General features: G+C 36.1%; 1 long non-coding RNA gene across 1 annotated transcript; it reads right to left on the bottom strand.

Moving 5' to 3' along the window:
* Window positions 1-1,765: 1,765 nt before the first annotated feature.
* Window positions 1,766-2,651, bottom strand: LOC141688914 (uncharacterized). The gene is made up of 3 exons (XR_012562186.1): window positions 2,523-2,651; window positions 2,321-2,435; window positions 1,766-2,114 (listed from the first exon to the last, which is right to left on the bottom strand). It is a non-coding gene; the product is annotated as an uncharacterized LOC141688914 (long non-coding RNA).
* Window positions 2,652-7,737: the final 5,086 nt, after the last annotated feature.

The following is a 7,737-nucleotide window of genomic DNA, read 5'->3' as shown; positions in this document are numbered from 1 at the left end:
TCAACAGCTTTCTGCCATGCAAGACAAGGCAAAAATGTATTGGCATCGGAAGAAAGATTGGATCGACGATTTCACTTTGGAAGAAATCACGACACCTCTGCCTCTCCCTGCAGTTCCTCCTCCTTCTATTTTTGGTATGACTTGTGAGGAGTATAAGTCGAAGATTTTTCAGTGGATGCAGGAACGTGATGGTAAAGCTCCTGACCAAGATGATTTTGATAAATTATTTTCAGAATATGGTCAAGAACCTGTCTTCCCATCCAAGAAGGATGCTAAGATGGACAAGAAAGCAAAGTCCCGGTGAACGTATCTGACTCTGATTGAAGATCCCTTTGATGTGAAGAAGGGGGATAATTTATTTATTTTAAATGAGACTATCTGTTTCTGTTTACTATGGTTTTATGTTTTGAGACTATGGTTTCGTTTGTGTTTGGATGATGGATTGATGTTTTGATGGTTCTTAATTTATGACTGCAAACCTGGAACCCTGATTTAATGGGTGGGTTTCTTTATTATGATAATCTGTTATCCAATCTATACTTTGTTATAATTTTTTGAGACTGTCTCTTTTATACTTAGTGTCTCATTCATCTATTATTGTTTCATCTGTTTCATTCATATATCATTGTCTCATTCATACATCTATTGACTTATATCATAAACTGTAAAATATATTATGTTGCTACTAACTCTCTTTTATAGGGCTTTAAGTGTTTTTGATAGGGGGGCTTTTATGTTCTCTTTGTCATCATCATAAAAGGGGGAGAATGTTGAAGCACGGGTTTATGATGATCTATTTTCCAGCAACAGAATGAAAACAGCTTTATTAATCGAGAACTTAGCATTGCAGTATCAGACTTTCCAGGAACTCAAGATTAGGTTTGTTAGGGTTTATGTAAATCAAGTTTGAATGGATAATTCATTCTACCTTATCTCAAACAAACTCCATCTGATAAACTTTGTTTAAACTATTCAAGACTTATCTTTACTAAGTTTATATTTTTCAAAACAAACTAACAAAATACTTTTTCAAAGACTTATTCAAATTATTTTCAAACAAAACTATTTTAACCTTATCTATCTATATGTTGTTTGAAAATCAAATCTGTTAGAACTTGTGCCTATAAATATAACTCGCATATTCAGATTGAAACTAATGCTTACATGCTCTATTCTTCATCTGAAACATCACTCTTGTTCTTCACTCTTCTATTGAATATCCAGTCTAGCAAGATCATAGATTGAGTTGTAATTCTTATATTCATTCTCTGTAACGTTTATTTATATCAACTTGTGCCGGGTTGTGGCGAGGTCTTGATTTCTGAAGTGTAGCCAAGGTAGTCAGTGGGCTAGGATATAGCAGGTGTGCTAGGGAAAGGTTTCTTTCGGGGCTATCTTTTGTAATCAAGGAATAGATTGTAAGTTCTTTTAGTGAAGTTGATATAATACATTCTCTATGTTAGTTGACATGGGGACTTGGTTGTAGGCCATATAATAGGATTAAAGGTCGAACCAAGTGAAAATTCTGGTGTTCTGCATTATTCATTTTACTTATTACTACATTTACATTTCAGCAATTTATATTCTGCAGTTAATTGAGACGGTCTCATTGTCTGTCTCATTCGTAAAGGGTCCGTCCCATTTACAATAGAGACGGTCCCATTTGTCTTATCAGTTAGAATATCGAATATATAGATTGTACCATGAAATTCAATATATATATATATATATATATATATATATATATATCAAATCTATTGGAAAACCGCACTTCTGTCATTCGGGGTAGCTTTAATGCTATAGTTTTCTTATGGCTTCTTTCAGTGATTCAGATCTTGAAAGTACTCTGGCCTAAACAACACTTAATGGTCAGACAAGAATTTTTGGCCAAAACCATAAGTTATACCAAAATATTTGGCTTGGATTTTACGCTGGATGGGTTGAAAAAAGTCCTTCCGAAACCATGATACAGATCCATCACATTATATGCCTGAAGTTAGAATTAATTTTAAGAATTCCTGACAGCATAAGGGCAAACCGAGATTGTTGATGCACCCAATGACTCTTACCTTGCGCCCTGGATCAGCATAAAGACAATCCATTGGAAATGGTAACTACAGGTTTAGCAAGAAATTAAAGATTATTAATAAGACAGAAGAAAGAAGAGGCATATATATCTTGTATCATATTGTCACAGTTAATATCTAGTCAAGATACGGTTTATAGACAATCATGGTAAATCACAAATGGGTCGTACATGATAAATTTAGAGGAACCGACTCTCCTCAAGGAGTTGATGATAGAAACAATTATTAATTACCCTTTCAGCAAGAATTCGAGCTTTGTCAGGACCCCCTACACCAATGACAATCAGCTTCACATCAGCAGCGTCAAATCTTGCCTTTGCTTCTTTAAGTGCTGAAGCAAGTTCCCAACTACATTAAAGAAAGAATATTAATAATGAAATGCCTAACAATACAATTAACAAACAAGCCTTTTATACCAAGAAGACAATTACCCACCAGCACGGGCATCCAAAATGCCTCAAAAGAGAAACAACCGCAATTTTTTGAAATAGATTTTAAAGCTTCGGTGCATCTTATATTGGCATACCAAAATTAAAGCTTAACATAATTCTTCCATTCCTTTTTGGTTGTTTCAAGTTAATATTTAATAGATTTTTGCAAAGATTATCCTCATACTAACATTTCCAATAACAGTTGAACTTTATCGTATGCAATTACAAAAGGTAGAAATTAGGGGTGTGCACGGATCGGTTCGGTTCGGTTTTTGCCGAAAACCGTTACCTAATCGTATATGTCGGTTCGGTTCGGTTTTTACCTATTAACCATAACCGAACCGTTCAGAACGGTTTTTTTCGGTTCAGTTAACCGTTTGTCGGTTTCGTTTTTTCTCGGTTTTATACAAATTTAAAAAATATTGTACACATTTTATAATAATAAGATTCAAAATTATAAGATAAAAAAGATGGATTTAAAATTCATAATCACGCTCTTTTTATTATTATATTTATTAAGTAGTCTTTCGGATGCATGATTAAAAACCTAAGCCAGTAATTACTACTTAACTTCTGTATCAGTCTATCAGAGTTAACTAGACAGTCTAATCCATACAGACAACTACCATCACATAAGAAAGAGCCTTCGGTTTATTACTACAACTAGGTCTTGTATGATAAGTAAAGTATATTATATAATTATATTATATTATTATAATTATATTATTAGCATATAATGATAAATAAAAAATATTAAATTATATAAAATGGTTCGGTTTTTCGGTTCGGTTTTAATGTTAAAACTATAACAGTTACCAAACTGTTCTATCAGTTAGGTTCGGTTACGGTTTTTATCGGTTTTTATCTGTTTCGATTTTTTTCGGTACGATTTTTCGATTTTTCGGTCCGGTTTCGGTTTTTCGATTTTTGTTTGCTCACCCCTAGTAGACATGGACACACATTATTTGACTAAGAATTTCTTAGTATGAGTAATTTTTCAAAAGAGACATCCAAAAGGGACGGAGAGAAATCATGATCATGAACTATATGGATTAAAAGATACATTTCTTGTACACCACTTCATTGAAGATTTCAACATTAGTCTGGGTAGTTTAATATCAATCATTCTAAATCTGAACTACGCCAACCAGTAAGCTAAAGATTGCACATGGGGTCACATTAAACACTTAATTATGCTTTTACCTTGCATTTCTTTTTTGTTTTGATGGTAGGCGCTACTAGGCCAGATTTTTCAACATGATTTCCAATATTTTGTCCTAACTACTATTCTGCTAAAAATTCAATCATATAAATATAACTGACATGGAACATGAAAAAAATTTGAATACTAGGTAAAAATTTATAACGACAAAAAGCAGCATAGACATGTATATTACCTCGTTCTTGTTGGACATATTATCTAAACATGTTTCTGTCTGTTTCTTTTGGTTTTGAATAAATCAACCTGAACGTTGTAATAGTAGTAGTGGGTCAATGTAGTTGCGTTTTAGTAGAAATCGTGAGCAAGTTAATCTCCTGTTTTGTAGGATCTTTAGCTGTTAGCTGTTGTTTTTAATAAGTCGTGTAATCTTCAATTTCAAATTAATCCCAGTTGTACTATTTCATTCAAAATATTATCTGCATATTTTCTCAGAGTACAAGCTTTGTTCTATCATCTGGTATCAGAGCTATTTTTTTTTCTTTTCAGTAACAAATGGCAGAGGTGATTAAAAGTAAAGAAGGGCAGTTAGGTCTGACTTATCCTATGTTGACGAAGACTAATTATACTGCCTGGGCGATGAAAATGAGAGTCTTCATGCAGGCACATAATGTGTGGGAAGCAGTAGAACCCAAAGATCCAAAGGCCAATGTGGAGAACGAGATGGATAAATGAGCTTTGGCCATGATTTATCAAGGTATCTCAGAAGATTTGCTGTTGACACTTGCAGAACGGAAAACTGCAAAAGAAGCATGGGAGGCGATTAAAACAGTCTCGTTGGGTGCTGAGAAGGTTAAGAAAGCTAAGGCCCAAACACTTAAGTCTGATTTTGAATCTTTAAACATGAAAGATTCTGAGCAACTAGATGATTTCTGCATGAAATTAAATGGCCTGGTGGCGAATATCAGGGCACTTGGAGAGACAATTGGAGAAGAGTATGTTGTCAAAAAATTGCTAAGGGCGGTTCCAACGAAATTTTTGCAAGTTGCTTCAGCTATCGAACAATTTGGAAATTTTGAAACAATGTCAGTTGAAGAGGTGATCGGTTCTCTAAAGGCACATGAGGAACGGATATCTGGTCAAGTGGATAGCAAAGAAGGACAACAACTCTTGTTGACTGAGGAGGAATGGATAAAACGTGAGAATAACAGTGGAGGAAAACTCTAGCTTACCCGCGAAGAATGGTTAAAGAGGTCCAGTCGAGGTGGTCAACAGTCTGGAAATGATTATCGAGAAAGAGATAATCAAGGCAGCCGTGGCAGAATTGACAGGAGTAGAGTAAAATGTTTTAATTGTGGAGGTTATGGACATTTCACAGCTGAATGTAGAAAACAGAAGAATGACAGATTGCAACGGGGTGAAGTCAATTTGACACAGACACTTGAGGATGAACCTGCACTCTTGATGACCGTGTATGAGGAGAGTACAGATGATGTGATACTTTTGTCTGAAGGTGCAGACTCAACCAAAAATGTGACAGAGGAAAATACTTGGTACTTGGACAACGGGGCGAGCAATCACATGACTGGGCGACGTGAAAAAATTGAGAGTTTGGATAAAACAATGAAAGGACAGGTGAAGTTTGGGGATGGCTCTCTCGTCAAGATTGAAGGAAAAGTTTCAATCAGGATGGCCTGTAAGAATGGTGAAACCAGAATATTACATGGAGTATATTATATACCAACTCTACAAAGCAATATCATAAGTCTAGGGCAACTCTCTAAAGAAGGAAATCGAGTGGTACTGAACGGGGATAGCTTATGGGTTTATGATGGTTGTGGAAGGCTCCTTATGCACGTAAGACGCTCTGCAAATCGTCTCTACAGAATTCATATTGAAGACACTAAGGAAACGTGTTTACTGTCTAGAGGAGAAGAAAATACACGGTTGTGGCACTTACGCCTTGGACATGTGAATTTCAGAGCGATGCAATTGATGTCAAACAATCAGATGGTGCGTGGGCTTCCTTCGATCAGTCAATCATGGGAACTCTGCAGCGGATGTCTCGTGTCCAAGCAATCGTGTAAGCCTTTTCCTACTCACTCAAACTTTACTGCTAAACATGCATTAAAATTGATAAATGGAGACCTTTGTGGACCGATTTCACCTTCTACTCCAGCTGGTAATCAGTATTTTTTGTTACTAGTTGATGACTATTCTCGTATGATGTGGACATATATGCTTAAGTCTAAAAATGAGGCACTGACTTGCTTTAAGAAATTTAAAGTTTTAGTTGAAAATGCAACAAAGAAAAAAATCCAGGTGTTTCGTACCGATCGGGGAGGGGAATTTTGCAATAAAGCTTTTGAGTCTTTTTGTGAAGATGCAGGCATCTTAAGGCATTATACTGCGCCCTACACACCACAGCAAAACGGTGTCGTAGAGCACATAAATCGTACCGTTGTAGCTATGGCTCGAAGTATGTTGAAAGAGAGAGAGGTGCCTGTACAGTTCTGGGGCGAAGCTGTTAGACATGCCGTCTACCTTTTGAACAAACTCCCTAAACGAGCACTCTCAAATATCACTCCATATCAGGCCTGGTTTGGGGATAAACCATCTTTCGAATCTCTGAGAGTTTTTGGTTGTCTCTCTTACATGAAAATTCCAGCGGTGTTTACAAGAAAACTTGATGATCGAAGCAAACCTCTGGTTCATTTTGGTCGTGAACCGGGGACCAAGGCTTACCGGTTGTATGACCCAGATTCAGGGCGGATATATATAAGCAGAGATGTCACATTTAACAAGGCAAAAGGATGGTCCTGGAGTAAGTCAGATGAACAAATTACTCAGATAGCAAGGCATTTCAGTTTTGATGTTTACACACCAGACACACCAGCCACACCAGACATGCCAGAAAATTTTGAGGTTGACAGTGCAGCATCTCCTATGACACCAGCATCTCCTATGACACCAGCTACTCAGACTGATTCTCCATCGAGTGTTGACACCACAACAACCACTAGTATGTCTAGTGGCACTGACAGTGAGCCACGACATTTCAGACGTCTCTCTGATATTTACAATACAACTGAAATATTGGAGCTCGAGGATGAATTATTATTATCCTGTATTAATGAACCTGTCAATTTCGAACAAGCTGTTAAAGATGAAGCCTGGAGAGCGGCAATGAATACAGAAATTGCTACAATTGAAAAAAATAATACATGGCAACTCACTGATCTCCCAAAGGGTCATAAAGCTATTGATTTAAAATGGGTCTTCAAACTGAAGAAGGACACAAATGGTGACATAATCAAGCATAAAGCCCGTTTGGTAGCTAAGGGTTATGTGCAGAAATGTGGTATCGATTATGATGAAGTCTTTGCCCCCGTAACAAGGCTGGAAATGGTTCGGTTGCTCCTGGCTTTGGCAGCTAAGAATCCATGGGAGGTGCATCACCTTGATGTTAAGTCTGCGTTTTTAAATGGTATTCTACTCGAAGAAGTCTATGTGTCACAACCAAAAGGATATGTGAAAGAGGGGCAAGAACACAAGGTTTATAAACTATTGAAGGCATTATATGGCTTACGTCAAGCACCTAGAGCATGGTACTCTTGACTGAACCAATACTTAATAACATTGGGTTTTGTCAAATGTCCTTATGAACACGCTGTATACACTCGCAAGCATGGCACTGGTTCCTTGATTGTTGGAGTCTATGTTGATGACATAATAATTACTGGCACTATTATTTCACTCATTGTCAAATTCAAGGAGGAAATGAGTAGAGAATTTGACATGACTGATCTTGGAAGGCTGTCATTGTAATATCCGGAATATATTGTGTAATTATTTTTGCTAATAAATAATTAATATATGTGTTCAGTATCTATTCTGTGAATTAATTGTTAAGTGTTAAATGTGTTTCGATGTTTAAAAATATTATTAATTGAGTATTTTAATTTTTATATGTCCAAAATAAAATATAGATAATTGTCATATCTTCCTAATTATTTTTATGTTGATTTATGAAATTATAAGGATCATATGAAATTTATAA

Source organism: Apium graveolens, chromosome 10 (genome assembly GCF_009905375.1).
Source record: "Apium graveolens cultivar Ventura chromosome 10, ASM990537v1, whole genome shotgun sequence".
Taxonomy (NCBI): Eukaryota; Viridiplantae; Streptophyta; class Magnoliopsida; order Apiales; family Apiaceae; genus Apium; species Apium graveolens.
This window is presented reverse-complemented; position numbering and strand designations above follow the sequence as displayed.